At 48.4% G+C, this 23893-nt stretch overlaps 18 non-coding genes across 18 annotated transcripts; all 18 read left to right on the forward strand.

Moving 5' to 3' along the window:
- The first annotated feature begins 142 nt into the window (after positions 1–142).
- On the forward strand, positions 143–215 carry TRNAV-AAC (transfer RNA valine (anticodon AAC)). The gene has a single exon. It is a non-coding gene; the product is annotated as a tRNA-Val (tRNA).
- Positions 216–1561: 1346 nt separating this feature from the next.
- Positions 1562–1633, forward strand: TRNAP-UGG (transfer RNA proline (anticodon UGG)). Its single transcript has one exon. It is a non-coding gene; the product is annotated as a tRNA-Pro (tRNA).
- Positions 1634–2077: 444 nt separating this feature from the next.
- TRNAV-UAC (transfer RNA valine (anticodon UAC)) lies at positions 2078–2150 on the forward strand. The gene has a single exon. It is a non-coding gene; the product is annotated as a tRNA-Val (tRNA).
- A 1520-nt stretch (positions 2151–3670) lies between these two features.
- Positions 3671–3743, forward strand: TRNAV-AAC (transfer RNA valine (anticodon AAC)). Its single transcript has one exon. It is a non-coding gene; the product is annotated as a tRNA-Val (tRNA).
- Positions 3744–5079: 1336 nt separating this feature from the next.
- Positions 5080–5151, forward strand: TRNAP-UGG (transfer RNA proline (anticodon UGG)). Its single transcript has one exon. It is a non-coding gene; the product is annotated as a tRNA-Pro (tRNA).
- A 444-nt stretch (positions 5152–5595) lies between these two features.
- TRNAV-UAC (transfer RNA valine (anticodon UAC)) lies at positions 5596–5668 on the forward strand. The gene has a single exon. It is a non-coding gene; the product is annotated as a tRNA-Val (tRNA).
- Positions 5669–7189: 1521 nt separating this feature from the next.
- Positions 7190–7262, forward strand: TRNAV-AAC (transfer RNA valine (anticodon AAC)). The gene has a single exon. It is a non-coding gene; the product is annotated as a tRNA-Val (tRNA).
- Positions 7263–8598: 1336 nt separating this feature from the next.
- TRNAP-UGG (transfer RNA proline (anticodon UGG)) lies at positions 8599–8670 on the forward strand. Its single transcript has one exon. It is a non-coding gene; the product is annotated as a tRNA-Pro (tRNA).
- A 444-nt stretch (positions 8671–9114) lies between these two features.
- TRNAV-UAC (transfer RNA valine (anticodon UAC)) lies at positions 9115–9187 on the forward strand. Its single transcript has one exon. It is a non-coding gene; the product is annotated as a tRNA-Val (tRNA).
- A 1521-nt stretch (positions 9188–10708) lies between these two features.
- Positions 10709–10781, forward strand: TRNAV-AAC (transfer RNA valine (anticodon AAC)). The gene has a single exon. It is a non-coding gene; the product is annotated as a tRNA-Val (tRNA).
- Positions 10782–12643: 1862 nt separating this feature from the next.
- TRNAV-UAC (transfer RNA valine (anticodon UAC)) lies at positions 12644–12716 on the forward strand. Its single transcript has one exon. It is a non-coding gene; the product is annotated as a tRNA-Val (tRNA).
- A 1521-nt stretch (positions 12717–14237) lies between these two features.
- Positions 14238–14310, forward strand: TRNAV-AAC (transfer RNA valine (anticodon AAC)). Its single transcript has one exon. It is a non-coding gene; the product is annotated as a tRNA-Val (tRNA).
- Positions 14311–16162: 1852 nt separating this feature from the next.
- Positions 16163–16235, forward strand: TRNAV-UAC (transfer RNA valine (anticodon UAC)). The gene has a single exon. It is a non-coding gene; the product is annotated as a tRNA-Val (tRNA).
- A 1521-nt stretch (positions 16236–17756) lies between these two features.
- TRNAV-AAC (transfer RNA valine (anticodon AAC)) lies at positions 17757–17829 on the forward strand. The gene has a single exon. It is a non-coding gene; the product is annotated as a tRNA-Val (tRNA).
- A 1336-nt stretch (positions 17830–19165) lies between these two features.
- Positions 19166–19237, forward strand: TRNAP-UGG (transfer RNA proline (anticodon UGG)). Its single transcript has one exon. It is a non-coding gene; the product is annotated as a tRNA-Pro (tRNA).
- A 444-nt stretch (positions 19238–19681) lies between these two features.
- Positions 19682–19754, forward strand: TRNAV-UAC (transfer RNA valine (anticodon UAC)). Its single transcript has one exon. It is a non-coding gene; the product is annotated as a tRNA-Val (tRNA).
- A 1521-nt stretch (positions 19755–21275) lies between these two features.
- On the forward strand, positions 21276–21348 carry TRNAV-AAC (transfer RNA valine (anticodon AAC)). The gene has a single exon. It is a non-coding gene; the product is annotated as a tRNA-Val (tRNA).
- A 1346-nt stretch (positions 21349–22694) lies between these two features.
- On the forward strand, positions 22695–22766 carry TRNAP-UGG (transfer RNA proline (anticodon UGG)). The gene has a single exon. It is a non-coding gene; the product is annotated as a tRNA-Pro (tRNA).
- The last annotated feature ends 1127 nt before the right edge of the window (positions 22767–23893 follow it).

A 23893-nucleotide genomic window follows, 5' to 3' on the forward strand; every position in this document is an offset into this window, starting at 1 on the left:
ATCTGAGTGTACGCTTGCTGGCTGACAACGCTGCAATTTTCACACTTACTCCTCGCTTTGCGAGCAACTGCTGATCAAGTATAGAGGCAATCGGGCAAACATATGAGGGGAATTTTGCTCCTTCAGTCAAGCCCTCATGCTTGTTTCTGTAGTGTAGTGGTTATCACGTTCGCCTAACACGCGAAAGGTCCCCGGTTCGAGACCGGGCAGAAACAATGGGCAGTGTCTGCTTTTGTGTTTGCTCCCTAAAAGCTTAGTCTCACTCAGGGATGGCCTTTAAAAACTTGTGACCTGTGTAAAACTTGTATTACTATTGCAGGCCGGTAAAAAGTTATCTGCATCTTTGCGTAGTCGTGCATGTGCCTGGTTTCTTATTCTGTTTTTTACTTTTTTTTTTCTTGGCCATGTTATATTGTGGGGCCTTTAAACCTGTCACCTTGATAGGAACATTGCAAGCGGCAGCATCGACAAGTGCAGACTGAGGAGTCAGACCTAAACACAGACTCAGCTGTCAGGATGGCCGAGTGGTCTAAGGCGGCAGCCTCAAGAGAGCTTGATCTTCAGTTAAGCTAAGCATCCTGGTTTGCTCATGTAGTTGTGGGTTCATATCGCACTTCTGATAGGTCTATTTTCTGCCCTTAAATCTTCCTCTGCTTGCACAGCCAGCTCCCCACAACACTATCTTTGCAAGCTGCTGTAGCATATGAAAAGAAATCCACCAACCCTCCGGCTGGGCCCTCAATCAGCATTCCATGTATTTCTGGAAGGGGCATCTCAGTCACGCCTTCAGTTAGAGCTGCACCTTATCACTGTAACTACCATGCTGGTTTCTACTTAAGCAGTTGATTCCATCGTTTGAAGTGAGGCTCTCCTGCCACTTTTGGGCAGAGAAGGCACTGCCCCTGCAACAACAACAGGCAGACAAGCTCAACCTGGGTTTCCTGGTTAGGTGGGCGGAGCAGAATGGCAATGGTCCCTCCTTGTGACTTGAAATTAACATGAAGAAGACAGAGAGGCAGCTGGGAGTAGGCAGTACCCATGCACCCCTGAACACTGTCTTGCGATTTTCACCCAATTCTGAAATGAGTCGGGAGGAAAGGAGGTGATTTTCCTATCGAAGGCCATTCTGGGAATTCAGCCACCCCGCGTCTCCCAGGTGAGTGTTTCAGGCCTGTGAGGCACTCATATAAATCTCGCCTGATCGAGCCTCATCGAGCACTGAGCGAGCAATTGTGCTTGAATACAAGAGGCATGCTCCTCTGGCTCAGGCGCAAGAGATGGCAGGCCCTTCAGTGCTTCTGGTCTGGAAGTCTACGGTGCAAGGGCCCAGGTCCTGCGGAGGCGTACAACTACCAGAAAGGGTCTGCTTTTCTCATCAGCGCCACAGTTCAGCTTGCTAGCATAGGGCTTCTTGACTACCTCTTGCCTTGCTAGAGGCAAAAAAAAAACCCTTGGCACAAAACATCAATTGCTATGGCACGCTTAGAAGGAGAGTCTCCAAGTGGCCCTGCTTTTTCACAAAGACACTTCAGAAGATGTTTGAAAGGCTTTTGCAGCAGCAGGCTCGTTGGTCTAGGGGTATGATTCTCGCTTTGGGTGTGAGAGGTCCCGGGTTCAAATCCCGGACGAGCCCGTGCCTTCATAGGTTCGATCTGTTTTTAAACAGGAGTATTTCTGCTTTCCACTCTTGTAAGATGCCATGGTGGAATGCATTGCATGCTTTCTACTGGTGTCGAGGCAGTTCGGCATGATGAAGGAGTGCGGGATTTCTTTCTAACTGCTTTTTTGTGTTGGAGCAGCACTTCTCGTTGGAACATGAAATGCACAGTGCTTCTCCAAAGTAATTGCAGGGCTGGTTTTGAAATCACCTCTTGGAATGAAAGTGATCCCAGTTCCTTTCTTCCAAAGGAAGAGATCCTGTCAGAAAGGCTCAGCTTTGAGCGTCATGAATATTGTCCCTTAGTCCTTGCATTCCAGTCCAAAGCATAGCCACATAAAGAAAGCAGGTGTGTCTGTTTCCAGTGCAGTGGTTCCAGTCCAATGCATAGCCACATGAAGCAAATAAGCAGGCATGTCTGTTTCTGTAGTGTAGTGGTTATCACGTTCGCCTTACACGCGAAAGGTCCCTGGTTCGAGGCCAGGCAGAAACAGCAAGTTGCTGTGCTTTATCACATTATTTGCATTTACCACCTCACCTGACAGGTAAATTGAAATTAAAGAGGCTGTGTCTATCCCTCACCATCGTGAGGTACTACGCTCCAAGGGCATCGGTCTCAACTCACCAAGAGAAGACGATACACCTTACGGCAGTCAGTTGCTCCCTTTTTGACCTTTCCATTGAAGCCTGGGCCTACTGTGGTCAAGCCAGCCAAGGAAGGAAGGTATGAGAGCGAAAATGGCTTTCCTACCTTCACCAAGAACATACACCTTGAGCAAAGAAAGGGCCAGACTTACAAGGCCCTATCGCCACCAGCACATCATCTTTAGTGACGCCCCGGTGGCACTATGTACTGTGCCGTATTTACAAGACGCCGTTCAACCACGTTTTGTGGCTTAACACCACCTTGTAAATACGGCCCCTTCACACGCAGCCCTTTCCCTGGAAGGGGCGTGCAATGGGCGTTGCTCTGGGTGGGCCACTGCAACACCATAGCATTTTGATGCTGCTCCAGTTTTACGAGTTTTTGTAAATCTGTGGCAGCGCCAAAATCCAAGCGCCATACAATGGGTGTCGTTATAGTGGAGAAACGAGCAGAAATGTTTTCATTTCTCCTCATTTTTGCTCTTTCTATGTGTGCTGCACGAACATATCGCCACTGAAGATTTCTGTTGTGCAGGAAGGTGTGCCTTCCTGAACAAAAACAATTTCCCCCTCCACGCAGCCATCCTTGTACCATGGCGCAAGGATGGCTGCGTTGGTGCTCGGCAGCTAATTTAGAGCTGGCGCAGAGGGAAGCACAGGGGTGCGCTGTATTCTACTAAATACGGCGCACCCCTGCATTTTGAAAATGACTGAGTGCGAGGCTGCCAAATTTGGCAGAGCGTCTCACTCAGTCATCCTCTTGTAATTATGGGCCAAAAGGTCTAAAGGATAGAGGCGTTTTATGTCATGTTCGATGACGACCATGGAAATGACTCTAGTCATATTGCAGAAGAGAGAACCATGTGCATTTTCTTGCCTTGCGATGTATTCGCCACTCTCTGCCCTCAACCCTAGGAGCAGGGTCTGAGCAGTGGTGCTTCTGTGCCCTCGCTCGTTGGTGTCCGGGTCCAAATCCCCAACACACCCTTTTTAGCAGAAAACACACAAATTTTACTCAAAATACACAAAGCTTGAAGATTCCTCATTCCACTCAAAGCATTGTTGTGCAAAATATTTTTAGCCTCAGGAGAAAAAAAGGATCACCATGCCTTGGCTTCCTTCCTGCTTGCTTTCAGTGTGCTCTGTGTGATGCTTTCACAGGCTCTGGTTTCAGGCATTTAGGCATCAGATATTTGTCTCTACCCGCAGCTGTGACTTTTCAGTACATCTGAGTGTACGCTTGCTGGCTGACAACGCTGCAATTTTCACACTTACTCCTCGCTTTGCGAGCAACTGCTGATCAAGTATAGAGGCAATCGGGCAAACATATGAGGGGAATTTTGCTCCTTCAGTCAAGCCCTCATGCTTGTTTCTGTAGTGTAGTGGTTATCACGTTCGCCTAACACGCGAAAGGTCCCCAGTTCGAGACCGGGCAGAAACAATGGGCAGTGTCTGCTTTTGTGTTTGCTCCCTAAAAGCTTAGTCTCACTCAGAGATGGCCTTTAAAAACTTGTGACCTGTGTAAAACTTGTATTACTATTGCAGGCCGGTAAAAAGTTATCTGCATCTTTGCGTAGTCGTGCATGTGCCTGGTTTCTTATTCTGTTTTTTACTTTTTTTTTTCTTGGCCATGTTATATTGTGGGGCCTTTAAACCTGTCACCTTGATAGGAACATTGCAAGCGGCAGCATCGACAAGTGCAGACTGAGGAGTCAGACCTAAACACAGACTCAGCTGTCAGGATGGCCGAGTGGTCTAAGGCGGCAGCCTCAAGAGAGCTTGATCTTCAGTTAAGCTAAGCATCCTGGTTTGCTCATGTAGTTGTGGGTTCATATCGCACTTCTGATAGGTCTATTTTCTGCCCTTAAATCTTCCTCTGCTTGCACAGCCAGCTCCCCACAACACTATCTTTGCAAGCTGCTGTAGCATATGAAAAGAAATCCACCAACCCTCCGGCTGGGCCCTCAATCAGCATTCCATGTATTTCTGGAAGGGGCATCTCAGTCACGCCTTCAGTTAGAGCTGCACCTTATCACTGTAACTACCATGCTGGTTTCTACTTAAGCAGTTGATTCCATCGTTTGAAGTGAGGCTCTCCTGCCACTTTTGGGCAGAGAAGGCACTGCCCCTGCAACAACAACAGGCAGACAAGCTCAACCTGGGTTTCCTGGTTAGGTGGGCGGAGCAGAATGGCAATGGTCCCTCCTTGTGACTTGAAATTAACATGAAGAAGACAGAGAGGCAGCTGGGAGTAGGCAGTACCCATGCACCCCTGAACACTGTCTTGCGATTTTCACCCAATTCTGAAATGAGTCGGGAGGAAAGGAGGTGATTTTCCTATCGAAGGCCATTCTGGGAATTCAGCCACCCCGCGTCTCCCAGGTGAGTGTTTCAGGCCTGTGAGGCACTCATATAAATCTCGCCTGATCGAGCACTGAGCGAGCAATTGTGCTTGAATACAAGAGGCATGCTCCTCTGGCTCAGGCGCAAGAGATGGCAGGCCCTTCAGTGCTTCTGGTCTGGAAGTCTACGGTGCAAGGGCCCAGGTCCTGCGGAGGCGTACAATTACCAGAAAGGGTCTGCTTTTCTCATCAGCGCCACAGTTCAGCTTGCTAGCATAGGGCTTCTTGACTACCTCTTGCCTTGCTAGAGGCAAAAAAAAAACCCTTGGCACAAAACATCAATTGCTATGGCACGCTTAGAAGGAGAGTCTCCAAGTGGCCCTGCTTTTTCACAAAGACACTTCAGAAGATGTTTGAAAGGCTTTTGCAGCAGCAGGCTCGTTGGTCTAGGGGTATGATTCTCGCTTTGGGTGTGAGAGGTCCCGGGTTCAAATCCCGGACGAGCCCGTGCCTTCATAGGTTCGATCTGTTTTTAAACAGGAGTATTTCTGCTTTCCACTCTTGTAAGATGCCATGGTGGAATGCATTGCATGCTTTCTACTGGTGTCGAGGCAGTTCGGCATGATGAAGAAGTGCGGGATTTCTTTCTAACTGCTTTTTTGTGTTGGAGCAGCACTTCTCGTTGGAACATGAAATGCACAGTGCTTCTCCAAAGTAATTGCAGGGCTGGTTTTGAAATCACCTCTTGGAATGAAAGTGATCCCAGTTCCTTTCTTCCAAAGGAAGAGATCCTGTCAGAAAGGCTCAGCTTTGAGCGTCATGAATATTGTCCCTTAGTCCTTGCATTCCAGTCCAAAGCATAGCCACATAAAGAAAGCAGGTGTGTCTGTTTCCAGTGCAGTGGTTCCAGTCCAATGCATAGCCACATGAAGCAAGTAAGCAGGCATGTCTGTTTCTGTAGTGTAGTGGTTATCACGTTCGCCTTACACGCGAAAGGTCCCTGGTTCGAGGCCAGGCAGAAACAGCAAGTTGCTGTGCTTTATCACATTATTTGCATTTACCACCTCACCTGACAGGTAAATTGAAATTAAAGAGGCTGTGTCTATCCCTCACCATCGTGAGGTACTACGCTCCAAGGGCATCGGTCTCAACTCACCAAGAGAAGACGATACACCTTACGGCAGTCAGTTGCTCCCTTTTTGACCTTTCCATTGAAGCCTGGGCCTACTGTGGTCAAGCCAGCCAAGGAAGGAAGGTATGAGAGCGAAAATGGCTTTCCTACCTTCACCAAGAACATACACCTTGAGCAAAGAAAGGGCCAGACTTACAAGGCCCTATCGCCACCGGCACATCATCTTTAGTGACGCCCCGGTGGCACTATGTACTGTGCCGTATTTACAAGACGCCGTTCAACCACGTTTTGTGGCTTAACACCACCTTGTAAATACGGCCCCTTCACACGCAGCCCTTTCCCTGGAAGGGGCGTGCAATGGGCGTTGCTCTGGGTGGGCCACTGCAACACCATAGCATTTTGATGCTGCTCCAGTTTTACGAGTTTTTGTAAATCTGTGGCAGCGCCAAAATCCAAGCGCCATACAATGGGTGTCGTTATAGTGGAGAAACGAGCAGAAATGTTTTCATTTCTCCTCATTTTTGCTCTTTCTATGTGTGCTGCACGAACATATCGCCACTGAAGATTTCTGTTGTGCAGGAAGGTGTGCCTTCCTGAACAAAAACAATTTCCCCCTCCACGCAGCCATCCTTGTACCATGGCGCAAGGATGGCTGCGTTGGTGCTCGGCAGCTAATTTAGAGCTGGCGCAGAGGGAAGCACAGGGGTGCGCTGTATTCTACTAAATACGGCGCTTCCCTGCATTTTGAAAATGACTGAGTGCGAGGCTGCCAAATTTGGCAGAGCGTCTCACTCAGTCATCCTCTTGTAATTATGGGCCAAAAGGTCTAAAGGATAGAGGCGTTTTATGTCATGTTCGATGACGACCATGGAAATGACTCTAGTCATATTGCAGAAGAGAGAACCATGTGCATTTTCTTGCCTTGCGATGTATTCGCCCACTCTCTGCCCTCAACCCTAGGAGCAGGGTCTGAGCAGTGGTGCTTCTGTGCCCACGCTCGTTGGTGTCCGGGTCCAAATCCCCAACACACCCTTTTTAGCAGAAAACACACAAATTTTACTCAAAATACACAAAGCTTGAAGATTCCTCATTCCACTCAAAGCATTGTTGTGCAAAATATTTTTAGCCTCAGGAGAAAAAAAGGATCACCATGCCTTGGCTTCCTTCCTGCTTGCTTTCAGTGTGCTCTGTGTGATGCTTTCACAGGCTCTGGTTTCAGGCATTTAGGCATCAGATATTTGTCTCTACCCGCAGCTGTGACTTTTCAGTACATCTGAGTGTACGCTTGCTGGCTGACAACGCTGCAATTTTCACACTTACTCCTCGCTTTGCGAGCAACTGCTGATCAAGTATAGAGGCAATCGGGCAAACATATGAGGGGAATTTTGCTCCTTCAGTCAAGCCCTCATGCTTGTTTCTGTAGTGTAGTGGTTATCACGTTCGCCTAACACGCGAAAGGTCCCCGGTTCGAGACCGGGCAGAAACAATGGGCAGTGTCTGCTTTTGTGTTTGCTCCCTAAAAGCTTAGTCTCACTCAGGGATGGCCTTTAAAAACTTGTGACCTGTGTAAAACTTGTATTACTATTGCAGGCCGGTAAAAAGTTATCTGCATCTTTGCGTAGTCGTGCATGTGCCTGGTTTCTTATTCTGTTTTTTACTTTTTTTTTTCTTGGCCATGTTATATTGTGGGGCCTTTAAACCTGTCACCTTGATAGGAACATTGCAAGCGGCAGCATCGACAAGTGCAGACTGAGGAGTCAGACCTAAACACAGACTCAGCTGTCAGGATGGCCGAGTGGTCTAAGGCGGCAGCCTCAAGAGAGCTTGATCTTCAGTTAAGCTAAGCATCCTGGTTTGCTCATGTAGTTGTGGGTTCATATCGCACTTCTGATAGGTCTATTTTCTGCCCTTAAATCTTCCTCTGCTTGCACAGCCAGCTCCCCACAACACTATCTTTGCAAGCTGCTGTAGCATATGAAAAGAAATCCACCAACCCTCCGGCTGGGCCCTCAATCAGCATTCCATGTATTTCTGGAAGGGGCATCTCAGTCACGCCTTCTGTTAGAGCTGCACCTTATCACTGTAACTACCATGCTGGTTTCTACTTAAGCAGTTGATTCCATCGTTTGAAGTGAGGCTCTCCTGCCACTTTTGGGCAGAGAAGGCACTGCCCCTGCAACAACAACAGGCAGACAAGCTCAACCTGGGTTTCCTGGTTAGGTGGGCGGAGCAGAATGGCAATGGTCCCTCCTTGTGACTTGAAATTAACATGAAGAAGACAGAGAGGCAGCTGGGAGTAGGCAGTACCCATGCACCCCTGAACACTGTCTTGCGATTTTCACCCAATTCTGAAATGAGTCGGGAGGAAAGGAGGTGATTTTCCTATCGAAGGCCATTCTGGGAATTCAGCCACCCCGCGTCTCCCAGGTGAGTGTTTCAGGCCTGTGAGGCACTCATATAAATCTCGCCTGATCGAGCACTGAGCGAGCAATTGTGCTTGAATACAAGAGGCATGCTCCTCTGGCTCAGGCGCAAGAGATGGCAGGCCCTTCAGTGCTTCTGGTCTGGAAGTCTACGGTGCAAGGGCCCAGGTCCTGCGGAGGCGTACAACTACCAGAAAGGGTCTGCTTTTCTCATCAGCGCCACAGTTCAGCTTGCTAGCATAGGGCTTCTTGACTACCTCTTGCCTTGCTAGAGGCAAAAAAAAAACCCTTGGCACAAAACATCAATTGCTATGGCACGCTTAGAAGGAGAGTCTCCAAGTGGCCCTGCTTTTTCACAAAGACACTTCAGAAGATGTTTGAAAGGCTTTTGCAGCAGCAGGCTCGTTGGTCTAGGGGTATGATTCTCGCTTTGGGTGTGAGAGGTCCCGGGTTCAAATCCCGGACGAGCCCGTGCCTTCATAGGTTCGATCTGTTTTTAAACAGGAGTATTTCTGCTTTCCACTCTTGTAAGATGCCATGGTGGAATGCATTGCATGCTTTCTACTGGTGTCGAGGCAGTTCGGCATGATGAAGGAGTGCGGGATTTCTTTCTAACTGCTTTTTTGTGTTGGAGCAGCACTTCTCGTTGGAACATGAAATGCACAGTGCTTCTCCAAAGTAATTGCAGGGCTGGTTTTGAAATCACCTCTTGGAATGAAAGTGATCCCAGTTCCTTTCTTCCAAAGGAAGAGATCCTGTCAGAAAGGCTCAGCTTTGAGCGTCATGAATATTGTCCCTTAGTCCTTGCATTCCAGTCCAAAGCATAGCCACATAAAGAAAGCAGGTGTGTCTGTTTCCAGTGCAGTGGTTCCAGTCCAATGCATAGCCACATGAAGCAAATAAGCAGGCATGTCTGTTTCTGTAGTGTAGTGGTTATCACGTTCGCCTTACACGCGAAAGGTCCCTGGTTCGAGGCCAGGCAGAAACAGCAAGTTGCTGTGCTTTATCACATTATTTGCATTTACCACCTCACCTGACAGGTAAATTGAAATTAAAGAGGCTGTGTCTATCCCTCACCATCGTGAGGTACTACGCTCCAAGGGCATCGGTCTCAACTCACCAAGAGAAGACGATACACCTTACGGCAGTCAGTTGCTCCCTTTTTGACCTTTCCATTGAAGCCTGGGCCTACTGTGGTCAAGCCAGCCAAGGAAGGAAGGTATGAGAGCGAAAATGGCTTTCCTACCTTCACCAAGAACATACACCTTGAGCAAAGAAAGGGCCAGACTTACAAGGCCCTATCGCCACCGGCACATCATCTTTAGTGACGCCCCGGTGGCACTATGTACTGTGCCGTATTTACAAGACGCCGTTCAACCACGTTTTGTGGCTTAACACCACCTTGTAAATACGGCCCCTTCACACGCAGCCCTTTCCCTGGAAGGGGCGTGCAATGGGCGTTGCTCTGGGTGGGCCACTGCAACACCATAGCATTTTGATGCTGCTCCAGTTTTACGAGTTTTTGTAAATCTGTGGCAGCGCCAAAATCCAAGCGCCATACAATGGGTGTCGTTATAGTGGAGAAACGAGCAGAAATGTTTTCATTTCTCCTCATTTTTGCTCTTTCTATGTGTGCTGCACGAACATATCGCCACTGAAGATTTCTGTTGTGCAGGAAGGTGTGCCTTCCTGAACAAAAACAATTTCCCCCTCCACGCAGCCATCCTTGTACCATGGCGCAAGGATGGCTGCGTTGGTGCTCGGCAGCTAATTTAGAGCTGGCGCAGAGGGAAGCACAGGGGTGCGCTGTATTCTACTAAATACGGCGCTTCCCTGCATTTTGAAAATGACTGAGTGCGAGGCTGCCAAATTTGGCAGAGCGTCTCACTCAGTCATCCTCTTGTAATTATGGGCCAAAAGGTCTAAAGGATAGAGGCGTTTTATGTCATGTTCGATGACGACCATGGAAATGACTCTAGTCATATTGCAGAAGAGAGAACCATGTGCATTTTCTTGCCTTGCGATGTATTCGCCCACTCTCTGCCCTCAACCCTAGGAGCAGGGTCTGAGCAGTGGTGCTTCTGTGCCCTCGCTCGTTGGTGTCCGGGTCCAAATCCCCAACACACCCTTTTTAGCAGAAAACACACAAATTTTACTCAAAATACACAAAGCTTGAAGATTCCTCATTCCACTCAAAGCATTGTTGTGCAAAATATTTTTAGCCTCAGGAGAAAAAAAGGATCACCATGCCTTGGCTTCCTTCCTGCTTGCTTTCAGTGTGCTCTGTGTGATGCTTTCACAGGCTCTGGTTTCAGGCATTTAGGCATCAGATATTTGTCTCTACCCGCAGCTGTGACTTTTCAGTACATCTGAGTGTACGCTTGCTGGCTGACAACGCTGCAATTTTCACACTTACTCCTCGCTTTGCGAGCAACTGCTGATCAAGTATAGAGGCAATCGGGCAAACATATGAGGGGAATTTTGCTCCTTCAGTCAAGCCCTCATGCTTGTTTCTGTAGTGTAGTGGTTATCACGTTCGCCTAACACGCGAAAGGTCCCCGGTTCGAGACCGGGCAGAAACAATGGGCAGTGTCTGCTTTTGTGTTTGCTCCCTAAAAGCTTAGTCTCACTCAGGGATGGCCTTTAAAAACTTGTGACCTGTGTAAAACTTGTATTACTATTGCAGGCCGGTAAAAAGTTATCTGCATCTTTGCGTAGTCGTGCATGTGCCTGGTTTCTTATTCTGTTTTTTACTTTTTTTTTTCTTGGCCATGTTATATTGTGGGGCCTTTAAACCTGTCACCTTGATAGGAACATTGCAAGCGGCAGCATCGACAAGTGCAGACTGAGGAGTCAGACCTAAACACAGACTCAGCTGTCAGGATGGCCGAGTGGTCTAAGGCGGCAGCCTCAAGAGAGCTTGATCTTCAGTTAAGCTAAGCATCCTGGTTTGCTCATGTAGTTGTGGGTTCATATCGCACTTCTGATAGGTCTATTTTCTGCCCTTAAATCTTCCTCTGCTTGCACAGCCAGCTCCCCACAACACTATCTTTGCAAGCTGCTGTAGCATATGAAAAGAAATCCACCAACCCTCCGGCTGGGCCCTCAATCAGCATTCCATGTATTTCTGGAAGGGGCATCTCAGTCACGCCTTCAGTTAGAGCTGCACCTTATCATTGTAACTACCATGCTGGTTTCTACTTAAGCAGTTGATTCCATCGTTTGAAGTGAGGCTCTCCTGCCACTTTTGGGCAGAGAAGGCACTGCCCCTGCAACAACAACAGGCAGACAAGCTCAACCTGGGTTTCCTGGTTAGGTGGGCGGAGCAGAATGGCAATGGTCCCTCCTTGTGACTTGAAATTAACATGAAGAAGACAGAGAGGCAGCTGGGAGTAGGCAGTACCCATGCACCCCTGAACACTGTCTTGCGATTTTCACCCAATTCTGAAATGAGTCGGGAGGAAAGGAGGTGATTTTCCTATCGAAGGCCATTCTGGGAATTCAGCCACCCCGCGTCTCCCAGGTGAGTGTTTCAGGCCTGTGAGGCACTCATATAAATCTCGCCTGATCGAGCCTCATCGAGCACTGAGCGAGCAATTGTGCTTGAATACAAGAGGCATGCTCCTCTGGCTCAGGCGCAAGAGATGGCAGGCCCTTCAGTGCTTCTGGTCTGGAAGTCTACGGTGCAAGGGCCCAGGTCCTGCGGAGGCGTACAACTACCAGAAAGGGTCTGCTTTTCTCATCAGCGCCACAGTTCAGCTTGCTAGCATAGGGCTTCTTGACTACCTCTTGCCTTGCTAGAGGCAAAAAAAAACCCCTTGGCACAAAACATCAATTGCTATGGCACGCTTAGAAGGAGAGTCTCCAAGTGGCCCTGCTTTTTCACAAAGACACTTCAGAAGATGTTTGAAAGGCTTTTGCAGCAGCAGGCTCGTTGGTCTAGGGGTATGATTCTCGCTTTGGGTGTGTGAGGTCCCGGGTTCAAATCCCGGACGAGCCCGTGCCTTCATAGGTTCGATCTGTTTTTAAACAGGAGTATTTCTGCTTTCCACTCTTGTAAGATGCCATGGTGGAATGCATTGCATGCTTTCTACTGGTGTCGAGGCAGTTCGGCATGATGAAGGAGTGCGGGATTTCTTTCTAACTGCTTTTTTGTGTTGGAGCAGCACTTCTCGTTATAACATGAAATGCACAGTGCTTCTCCAAAGTAATTGCAGGGCTGGTTTTGAAATCACCTCTTGGAATGAAAGTGATCCCAGTTCCTTTCTTCCAAAGGAAGAGATCCTGTCAGAAAGGCTCAGCTTTGAGCGTCATGAATATTGTCCCTTAGTCCTTGCATTCCAGTCCAAAGCATAGCCACATAAAGAAAGCAGGTGTGTCTGTTTCCAGTGCAGTGGTTCCAGTCCAATGCATAGCCACATGAAGCAAATAAGCAGGCATGTCTGTTTCTGTAGTGTAGTGGTTATCACGTTCGCCTTACACGCGAAAGGTCCCTGGTTCGAGGCCAGGCAGAAACAGCAAGTTGCTGTGCTTTATCACATTATTTGCATTTACCACCTCACCTGACAGGTAAATTGAAATTAAAGAGGCTGTGTCTATCCCTCACCATCGTGAGGTACTACGCTCCAAGGGCATCGGTCTCAACTCACCAAGAGAAGACGATACACCTTACGGCAGTCAGTTGCTCCCTTTTTGACCTTTCCATTGAAGCCTGGGCCTACTGTGGTCAAGCCAGCCAAGGAAGGAAGGTATGAGAGCGAAAATGGCTTTCCTACCTTCACCAAGAACATACACCTTGAGCAAAGAAAGGGCCAGACTTACAAGGCCCTATCGCCACCGGCACATCATCTTTAGTGACGCCCCGGTGGCACTATGTACTGTGCCGTATTTACAAGACGCCGTTCAACCACGTTTTGTGGCTTAACACCACCTTGTAAATACGGCCCCTTCACACGCAGCCCTTTCCCTGGAAGGGGCGTGCAATGGGCGTTGCTCTGGGTGGGCCACTGCAACACCATAGCATTTTGATGCTGCTCCAGTTTTACGAGTTTTTGTAAATCTGTGGCAGCGCCAAAATCCAAGCGCCATACAATGGGTGTCGTTATAGTGGAGAAACGAGCAGAAATGTTTTCATTTCTCCTCATTTTTGCTCTTTCTATGTGTGCTGCACGAACATATCGCCACTGAAGATTTCTGTTGTGCAGGAAGGTGTGCCTTCCTGAACAAAAACAATTTCCCCCTCCACGCAGCCATCCTTGTACCATGGCGCAAGGATGGCTGCGTTGGTGCTCGGCAGCTAATTTAGAGCTGGCGCAGAGGGAAGCACAGGGGTGCGCTGTATTCTACTAAATACGGCGCTTCCCTGCATTTTGAAAATGACTGAGTGCGAGGCTGCCAAATTTGGCAGAGCGTCTCACTCAGTCATCCTCTTGTAATTATGGGCCAAAAGGTCTAAAGGATAGAGGCGTTTTATGTCATGTTCGATGACGACCATGGAAATGACTCTAGTCATATTGCAGAAGAGAGAACCATGTGCATTTTCTTGCCTTGCGATGTATTCGCCCACTCTCTGCCCTCAACCCTAGGAGCAGGGTCTGAGCAGTGGTGCTTCTGTGCCCTCGCTCGTTGGTGTCCGGGTCCAAATCCCCAACACACCCTTTTTAGCAGAAAACACACAAATTTTACTCAAAATACACAAAGCTTGAAGATTCCTCATTCCACTCAAAGCATTGTTGTGCAAAATATTTTTAGCCTCAGGAGAAAAAAAGGATCACCATGCCTTGGCTTCCTTCCTGCTTGCTTTCAGTGTGCTCTGTGTGATGCTTTCACAGGCTCTGGTTTCAGGCATTTAGGCATCAGATATTTGTCTCTACCCGCAGCTGTGACTTTTCAGTACATCTGAGTGTACGCTTGCTGGCTGACAACGCTGCAATTTTCACACTTACTCCTCGCTTTGCGAGCAACTGCTGATCAAGTATAGAGGCAATCGGGCAAACATATGAGGGGAATTTTGCTCCTTCAGTCAAGCCCTCATGCTTGTTTCTGTAGTGTAGTGGTTATCACGTTCGCCTAACACGCGAAAGGTCCCCGGTTCGAGACCGGGCAGAAACAATGGGCAGTGTCTGCTTTTGTGTTTGCTCCCTAAAAGCTTAGTCTCACTCAGGGATGGCCTTTAAAAACTTGTGACCTGTGTAAAACTTGTATTACTATTTCAGGCCGGTAAAAAGTTATCTGCATCTTTGCGTAGTCGTGCATGTGCCTGGTTTCTTATTCTGTTTTTTACTTTTTTTTTTCTTGGCCATGTTATATTGTGGGGCCTTTAAACCTGTCACCTTGATAGGAACATTGCAAGCGGCAGCATCGACAAGTGCAGACTGAGGAGTCAGACCTAAACACAGACTCAGCTGTCAGGATGGCCGAGTGGTCTAAGGCGGCAGCCTCAAGAGAGCTTGATCTTCAGTTAAGCTAAGCATCCTGGTTTGCTCATGTAGTTGTGGGTTCATATCGCACTTCTGATAGGTCTATTTTCTGCCCTTAAATCTTCCTCTGCTTGCACAGCCAGCTCCCCACAACACTATCTTTGCAAGCTGCTGTAGCATATGAAAAGAAATCCACCAACCCTCCGGCTGGGCCCTCAATCAGCATTCCATGTATTTCTGGAAGGGGCATCTCAGTCACGCCTTCTGTTAGAGCTGCACCTTATCACTGTAACTACCATGCTGGTTTCTACTTAAGCAGTTGATTCCATCGTTTGAAGTGAGGCTCTCCTGCCACTTTTGGGCAGAGAAGGCACTGCCCCTGCAACAACAACAGGCAGACAAGCTCAACCTGGGTTTCCTGGTTAGGTGGGCGGAGCAGAATGGCAATGGTCCCTCCTTGTGACTTGAAATTAACATGAAGAAGACAGAGAGGCAGCTGGGAGTAGGCAGTACCCATGCACCCCTGAACACTGTCTTGCGATTTTCACCCAATTCTGAAATGAGTCGGGAGGAAAGGAGGTGATTTTCCTATCGAAGGCCATTCTGGGAATTCAGCCACCCCGCGTCTCCCAGGTGAGTGTTTCAGGCCTGTGAGGCACTCATATAAATCTCGCCTGATCGAGCACTGAGCGAGCAATTGTGCTTGAATACAAGAGGCATGCTCCTCTGGCTCAGGCGCAAGAGATGGCAGGCCCTTCAGTGCTTCTGGTCTGGAAGTCTACGGTGCAAGGGCCCAGGTCCTGCGGAGGCGTACAACTACCAGAAAGGGTCTGCTTTTCTCATCAGCGCCACAGTTCAGCTTGCTAGCATAGGGCTTCTTGACTACCTCTTGCCTTGCTAGAGGCAAAAAAAAAACCCTTGGCACAAAACATCAATTGCTATGGCACGCTTAGAAGGAGAGTCTCCAAGTGGCCCTGCTTTTTCACAAAGACACTTCAGAAGATGTTTGAAAGGCTTTTGCAGCAGCAGGCTCATTGGTCTAGGGGTATGATTCTCGCTTTGGGTGTGAGAGGTCCCGGGTTCAAATCCCGGACGAGCCCGTGCCTTCATAGGTTCGATCTGTTTTTAAACAGGAGTATTTCTGCTTTCCACTCTTGTAAGATGCCATGGTGGAATGCATTGCATGCTTTCTACTGGTGTCGAGGCAGTTCGGCATGATGAAGGAGTGCGGGATTTCTTTCTAACTGCTTTTTTGTGTTGGAGCAGCACTTCTCGTTGGAACATGAAATGCACAGTGCTTCTCCAAAGTAATTGCAGGGCTGGTTTTGAAATCACCTCTTGGAATGAAAGTGATCCCAGTTCCTTTCTTCCAAAGGAAGAGATCCTGTCAGAAAGGCTCAGCTTTGAGCGTCATGAATATTGTCCCTTAGTCCTTGCATTCCAGTCCAAAGCATAGCCACATAAAGAAAGCAGGTGTGTCTGTTTCCAGTGCAGTGGTTCCAGTCCAATGCATAGCCACATGAAGCAAATAAGCAGGCATGTCTGTTTCTGTAGTGTAGTGGTTATCACGTTCGCCTTACACGCGAAAGGTCCCTGGTTCGAGGCCAGGCAGAAACAGCAAGTTGCTGTCCTTTATCACATTATTTGCATTTACCACCTCACCTGACAGGTAAATTGAAATTAAAGAGGCTGTGTCTATCCCTCACCATCGTGAGGTACTACGCTCCAAGGGCATCGGTCTCAACTCACCAAGAGAAGACGATACACCTTACGGCAGTCAGTTGCTCCCTTTTTGACCTTTCCATTGAAGCCTGGGCCTACTGTGGTCAAGCCAGCCAAGGAAGGAAGGTATGAGAGCGAAAATGGCTTTCCTACCTTCACCAAGAACATACACCTTGAGCAAAGAAAGGGCCAGACTTACAAGGCCCTATCGCCACCGGCACATCATCTTTAGTGACGCCCCGGTGGCACTATGTACTGTGCCGTATTTACAAGACGCCGTTCAACCACGTTTTGTGGCTTAACACCACCTTGTAAATACGGCCCCTTCACACGCAGCCCTTTCCCTGGAAGGGGCGTGCAATGGGCGTTGCTCTGGGTGGGCCACTGCAACACCATAGCATTTTGATGCTGCTCCAGTTTTACGAGTTTTTGTAAATCTGTGGCAGCGCCAAAATCCAAGCGCCATACAATGGGTGTCGTTATAGTGGAGAAACGAGCAGAAATGTTTTCATTTCTCCTCATTTTTGCTCTTTCTATGTGTGCTGCACGAACATATCGCCACTGAAGATTTCTGTTGTGCAGGAAGGTGTGCCTTCCTGAACAAAAACAATTTCCCCCTCCACGCAGCCATCCTTGTACCATGGCGCAAGGATGGCTGCGTTGGTGCTCGGCAGCTAATTTAGAGCTGGCGCAGAGGGAAGCACAGGGGTGCGCTGTATTCTACTAAATACGGCGCTTCCCTGCATTTTGAAAATGACTGAGTGCGAGGCTGCCAAATTTGGCAGAGCGTCTCACTCAGTCATCCTCTTGTAATTATGGGCCAAAAGGTCTAAAGGATAGAGGCGTTTTATGTCATGTTCGATGACGACCATGGAAATGACTCTAGTCATATTGCAGAAGAGAGAACCATGTGCATTTTCTTGCCTTGCGATGTATTCGCCCACTCTCTGCCCTCAACCCTAGGAGCAGGGTCTGAGCAGTGGTGCTTCTGTGCCCTCGCTCGTTGGTGTCCGGGTCCAAATCCCCAACACACCCTTTTTAGCAGAAAACACACAAATTTTACTCAAAATACACAAAGCTTGAAGATTCCTCATTCCACTCAAAGCATTGTTGTGCAAAATATTTTTAGCCTCAGGAGAAAAAAAGGATCACCATGCCTTGGCTTCCTTCCTGCTTGCTTTCAGTGTGCTCTGTGTGATGCTTTCACAGGCTCTGGTTTCAGGCATTTAGTCATCAGATATTTGTCTCTACCCGCAGCTGTGACTTTTCAGTACATCTGAGTGTACGCTTGCTGGCTGACAACGCTGCAATTTTCACACTTACTCCTCGCTTTGCGAGCAACTGCTGATCAAGTATAGAGGCAATCGGGCAAACATATGAGGGGAATTTTGCTCCTTCAGTCAAGCCCTCATGCTTGTTTCTGTAGTGTAGTGGTTATCACGTTCGCCTAACACGCGAAAGGTCCCCGGTTCGAGACCGGGCAGAAACAATGGGCAGTGTCTGCTTTTGTGTTTGCTCCCTAAAAGCTTAGTCTCACTCAGGGATGGCCTTTAAAAACTTGTGACCTGTGTAAAACTTGTATTACTATTGCAGGCCGGTAAAAAGTTATCTGCATCTTTGCGTAGTCGTGCATGTGCCTGGTTTCTTATTCTGTTTTTTACTTTTTTTTTTCTTGGCCATGTTATATTGTGGGGCCTTTAAACCTGTCACCTTGATAGGAACATTGCAAGCGGCAGCATCGACAAGTGCAGACTGAGGAGTCAGACCTAAACACAGACTCAGCTGTCAGGATGGCCGAGTGGTCTAAGGCGGCAGCCTCAAGAGAGCTTGATCTTCAGTTAAGCTAAGCATCCTGGTTTGCTCATGTAGTTGTGGGTTCATATCGCACTTCTGATAGGTCTATTTTCTGCCCTTAAATCTTCCTCTGCTTGCACAGCCAGCTCCCCACAACACTATCTTTGCAAGCTGCTGTAGCATATGAAAAGAAATCCACCAACCCTCCGGCTGGGCCCTCAATCAGCATTCCATGTATTTCTGGAAGGGGCATCTCAGTCACGCCTTCTGTTAGAGCTGCACCTTATCACTGTAACTACCATGCTGGTTTCTACTTAAGCAGTTGATTCCATCGTTTGAAGTGAGGCTCTCCTGCCACTTTTGGGCAGAGAAGGCACTGCCCCTGCAACAACAACAGGCAGACAAGCTCAACCTGGGTTTCCTGGTTAGGTGGGCGGAGCAGAATGGCAATGGTCCCTCCTTGTGACTTGAAATTAACATGAAGAAGACAGAGAGGCAGCTGGGAGTAGGCAGTACCCATGCACCCCTGAACACTGTCTTGCGATTTTCACCCAATTCTGAAATGAGTCGGGAGGAAAGGAGGTGATTTTCCTATCGAAGGCCATTCTGGGAATTCAGCCACCCCGCGTCTCCCAGGTGAGTGTTTCAGGCCTGTGAGGCACTCATATAAATCTCGCCTGATCGAGCACTGAGCGAGCAATTGTGCTTGAATACAAGAGGCATGCTCCTCTGGCTCAGGCGCAAGAGATGGCAGGCCCTTCAGTGCTTCTGGTCTGGAAGTCTACGGTGCAAGGGCCCAGGTCCTGCGGAGGCGTACAACTACCAGAAAGGGTCTGCTTTTCTCATCAGCGCCACAGTTCAGCTTGCTAGCATAGGGCTTCTTGACTACCTCTTGCCTTGCTAGAGGCAAAAAAAAACCCCTTGGCACAAAACATCAATTGCTATGGCACGCTTAGAAGGAGAGTCTCCAAGTGGCCCTGCTTTTTCACAAAGACACTTCAGAAAATGTTTGAAAGGCTTTTGCAGCAGCAGGCTCGTTGGTCTAGGGGTATGATTCTCGCTTTGGGTGTGAAAGGTCCCGGGTTCAAATCCCGGACGAGCCCGTGCCTTCATAGGTTCGATCTGTTTTTAAACAGGAGTATTTCTGCTTTCCACTCTTGTAAGATGCCATGGTGGAATGCATTGCATGCTTTCTACTGGTGTCGAGGCAGTTCGGCATGATGAAGGAGTGCGGGATTTCTTTCTAACTGCTTTTTTGTGTTGGAGCAGCACTTCTCGTTGGAACATGAAATGCACAGTGCTTCTCCAAAGTAATTGCAGGGCTGGTTTTGAAATCACCTCTTGGAATGAAAGTGATCCCAGTTCCTTTCTTCCAAAGGAAGAGATCCTGTCAGAAAGGCTCAGCTTTGAGCGTCATGAATATTGTCCCTTAGTCCTTGCATTCCAGTCCAAAGCATAGCCACATAAAGAAAGCAGGTGTGTCTGTTTCCAGTGCAGTGGTTCCAGTCCAATGCATAGCCACATGAAGCAAATAAGCAGGCATGTCTGTTTCTGTAGTGTAGTGGTTATCACGTTCGCCTTACACGCGAAAGGTCCCTGGTTCGAGGCCAGGCAGAAACAGCAAGTTGCTGTGCTTTATCACATTATTTGCATTTACCACCTCACCTGACAGGTAAATTGAAATTAAAGAGGCTGTGTCTATCCCTCACCATCATGAGGTACTACGCTCCAAGGGCATCGGTCTCAACTCACCAAGAGAAGACGATACACCTTACGGCAGTCAGTTGCTCCCTTTTTGACCTTTCCATTGAAGCCTGGGCCTACTGTGGTCAAGCCAGCCAAGGAAGGAAGGTATGAGAGCGAAAATGGCTTTCCTACCTTCACCAAGAACATACACCTTGAGCAAAGAAAGGGCCAGACTTACAAGGCCCTATCGCCACCGGCACATCATCTTTAGTGACGCCCCGGTGGCACTATGTACTGTGCCGTATTTACAAGACGCCGTTCAACCACGTTTTGTGGCTTAACACCACCTTGTAAATACGGCCCCTTCACACGCAGCCCTTTCCCTGGAAGGGGCGTGCAATGGGCGTTGCTCTGGGTGGGCCACTGCAACACCATAGCATTTTGATGCTGCTCCAGTTTTACGAGTTTTTGTAAATCTGTGGCAGCGCCAAAATCCAAGCGCCATACAATGGGTGTCGTTATAGTGGAGAAACGAGCAGAAATGTTTTCATTTCTCCTCATTTTTGCTCTTTCTATGTGTGCTGCACGAACATATCGCCACTGAAGATTTCTGTTGTGCAGGAAGGTGTGCCTTCCTGAACAAAAACAATTTCCCCCTCCACGCAGCCATCCTTGTACCATGGCGCAAGGATGGCTGCGTTGGTGCTCGGCAGCTAATTTAGAGCTGGCGCAGAGGGAAGCACAGGGGTGCGCTGTATTCTACTAAATACGGCGCTTCCCTGCATTTTGAAAATGACTGAGTGCGAGGCTGCCAAATTTGGCAGAGCGTCTCACTCAGTCATCCTCTTGTAATTATGGGCCAAAAGGTCTAAAGGATAGAGGCGTTTTATGTCATGTTCGATGACGACCATGGAAATGACTCTAGTCATATTGCAGAAGAGAGAACCATGTGCATTTTCTTGCCTTGCGATGTATTCGCCCACTCTCTGCCCTCAACCCTAGGAGCAGGGTCTGAGCAGTGGTGCTTCTGTGCCCTCGCTCGTTGGTGTCCGGGTCCAAATCCCCAACACACCCTTTTTAGCAGAAAACACACAAATTTTACTCAAAATACACAAAGCTTGAAGATTCCTCATTCCACTCAAAGCATTGTTGTGCAAAATATTTTTAGCCTCAGGAGAAAAAAAGGATCACCATGCCTTGGCTTCCTTCCTGCTTGCTTTCAGTGTGCTCTGTGTGATGCTTTCACAGGCTCTGGTTTCAGGCATTTAGGCATCAGATATTTGTCTCTACCCGCAGCTGTGACTTTTCAGTACATCTGAGTGTACGCTTGCTGGCTGACAACGCTGCAATTTTCACACTTACTCCTCGCTTTGCGAGCAACTGCTGATCAAGTATAGAGGCAATCGGGCAAACATATGAGGGGAATTTTGCTCCTTCAGTCAAGCCCTCATGCTTGTTTCTGTAGTGTAGTGGTTATCACGTTCGCCTAACACGCGAAAGGTCCCCGGTTCGAGACCGGGCAGAAACAATGGGCAGTGTCTGCTTTTGTGTTTGCTCCCTAAAAGCTTAGTCTCACTCAGGGATGGCCTTTAAAAACTTGTGACCTGTGTAAAACTTGTATTACTATTGCAGGCCGGTAAAAAGTTATCTGCATCTTTGCGTAGTCGTGCATGTGCCTGGTTTCTTATTCTGTTTTTTACTTTTTTTTTTCTTGGCCATGTTATATTGTGGGGCCTTTAAACCTGTCACCTTGATAGGAACATTGCAAGCGGCAGCATCGACAAGTGCAGACTGAGGAGTCAGACCTAAACACAGACTCAGCTGTCAGGATGGCCGAGTGGTCTAAGGCGGCAGCCTCAAGAGAGCTTGATCTTCAGTTAAGCTAAGCATCCTGGTTTGCTCATGTAGTTGTGGGTTCATATCGCACTTCTGATAGGTCTATTTTCTGCCCTTAAATCTTCCTCTGCTTGCACAGCCAGCTCCCCACAACACTATCTTTGCAAGCTGCTGTAGCATATGAAAAGAAATCCACCAACCCTCCGGCTGGGCCCTCAATCAGCATTCCATGTATTTCTGGAAGGGGCATCTCAGTCACGCCTTCAGTTAGAGCTGCACCTTATCACTGTAACTACCATGCTGGTTTCTACTTAAGCAGTTGATTCCATCGTTTGAAGTGAGGCTCTCCTGCCACTTTTGGGCAGAGAAGGCACTGCCCCTGCAACAACAACAGGCAGACAAGCTCAACCTGGGTTTCCTGGTTAGGTGGGCGGAGCAGAATGGCAATGGTCCCTCCTTGTGACTTGAAATTAACATGAAGAAGACAGAGAGGCAGCTGGGAGTAGGCAGTACCCATGCACCCCTGAACACTGTCTTGCGATTTTCACCCAATTCTGAAATGAGTCGGGAGGAAAGGAGGTGATTTTCCTATCGAAGGCCATTCTGGGAATTCAGCCACCCCGCGTCTCCCAGGTGAGTGTTTCAGGCCTGTGAGGCACTCATATAAATCTCGCCTGATCGAGCCTGATCGAGCACTGAGCAAGCAATTGTGCTTGAATACAAGAGGCATGCTCCTCTGGCTCAGGCGCAAGAGATGGCAGGCCCTTCAGTGCTTCTGGTCTGGAAGTCTACGGTGCAAGGGCCCAGGTCCTGCGGAGGCGTACAACTACCAGAAAGGGTCTGCTTTTCTCATCAGCGCCACAGTTCAGCTTGCTAGCATAGGGCTTCTTGACTACCTCTTGCCTTGCTAGAGGCAAAAAAAAAACCCTTGGCACAAAACATCAATTGCTATGGCACGCTTAGAAGGAGAGTCTCCAAGTGGCCCTGCTTTTTCACAAAGACACTTCAGAAGATGTTTGAAAGGCTTTTGCAGCAGCAGGCTCGTTGGTCTAGGGGTATGATTCTCGCTTTGGGTGTGAGAGGTCCCGGGTTCAAATCCCGGACGAGCCCGTGCCTTCATAGGTTCGATCTGTTTTTAAACAGGAGTATTTCTGCTTTCCACTCTTGTAAGATGCCATGGTGGAATGCATTGCATGCTTTCTACTGGTGTCGAGGCAGTTCGGCATGATGAAGGAGTGCGGGATTTCTTTCTAACTGCTTTTTTGTGTTGGAGCAGCACTTCTCGTTGGAACATGAAATGCACAGTGCTTCTCCAAAGTAATTGCAGGGCTGGTTTTGAAATCACCTCTTGGAATGAAAGTGATCCCAGTTCCTTTCTTCCAAAGGAAGAGATCCTGTCAGAAAGGCTCAGCTTTGAGCGTCATGAATATTGTCCCTTAGTCCTTGCATTCCAGTCCAAAGCATAGCCACATAAAGAAAGCAGGTGTGTCTGTTTCCAGTGCAGTGGTTCCAGTCCAATGCATAGCCACATGAAGCAAATAAGCAGGCATGTCTGTTTCTGTAGTGTAGTGGTTATCACGTTTGCCTTACACGCGAAAGGTCCCCGGTTCGAGGCCAGGCAGAAACAGCAAGTTGCTGTGCTTTATCACATTATTTGCATTTACCACCTCACCTGACAGGTAAATTGAAATTAAAGAGGCTGTGTCTATCCCTCACCATCGTGAGGTACTACGCTCCAAGGGCATCGGTCTCAACTCACCAAGAGAAGACGATACACCTTACGGCAGTCAGTTGCTCCCTTTTTGACCTTTCCATTGAAGCCTGGGCCTACTGTGGTCAAGCCAGCCAAGGAAGGAAGGTATGAGAGCGAAAATGGCTTTCCTACCTTCACCAAGAACATACACCTTGAGCAAAGAAAGGGCCAGACTTACAAGGCCCTATCGCCACCGGCACATCATCTTTAGTGACGCCCCGGTGGCACTATGTACTGTGCCGTATTTACAAGACGCCGTTCAACCACGTTTTGTGGCTTAACACCACCTTGTAAATACGGCCCCTTCACACGCAGCCCTTTCCCTGGAAGGGGCGTGCAATGGGCGTTGCTCTGGGTGGGCCACTGCAACACCATAGCATTTTGATGCTGCTCCAGTTTTACGAGTTTTTGTAAATCTGTGGCAGCGCCAAAATCCAAGCGCCATACAATGGGTGTCGTTATAGTGGAGAAACGAGCAGAAATG

Source organism: Pleurodeles waltl, chromosome 10 (genome assembly GCF_031143425.1).
Source record: "Pleurodeles waltl isolate 20211129_DDA chromosome 10, aPleWal1.hap1.20221129, whole genome shotgun sequence".
Taxonomy (NCBI): Eukaryota; Metazoa; Chordata; class Amphibia; order Caudata; family Salamandridae; genus Pleurodeles; species Pleurodeles waltl.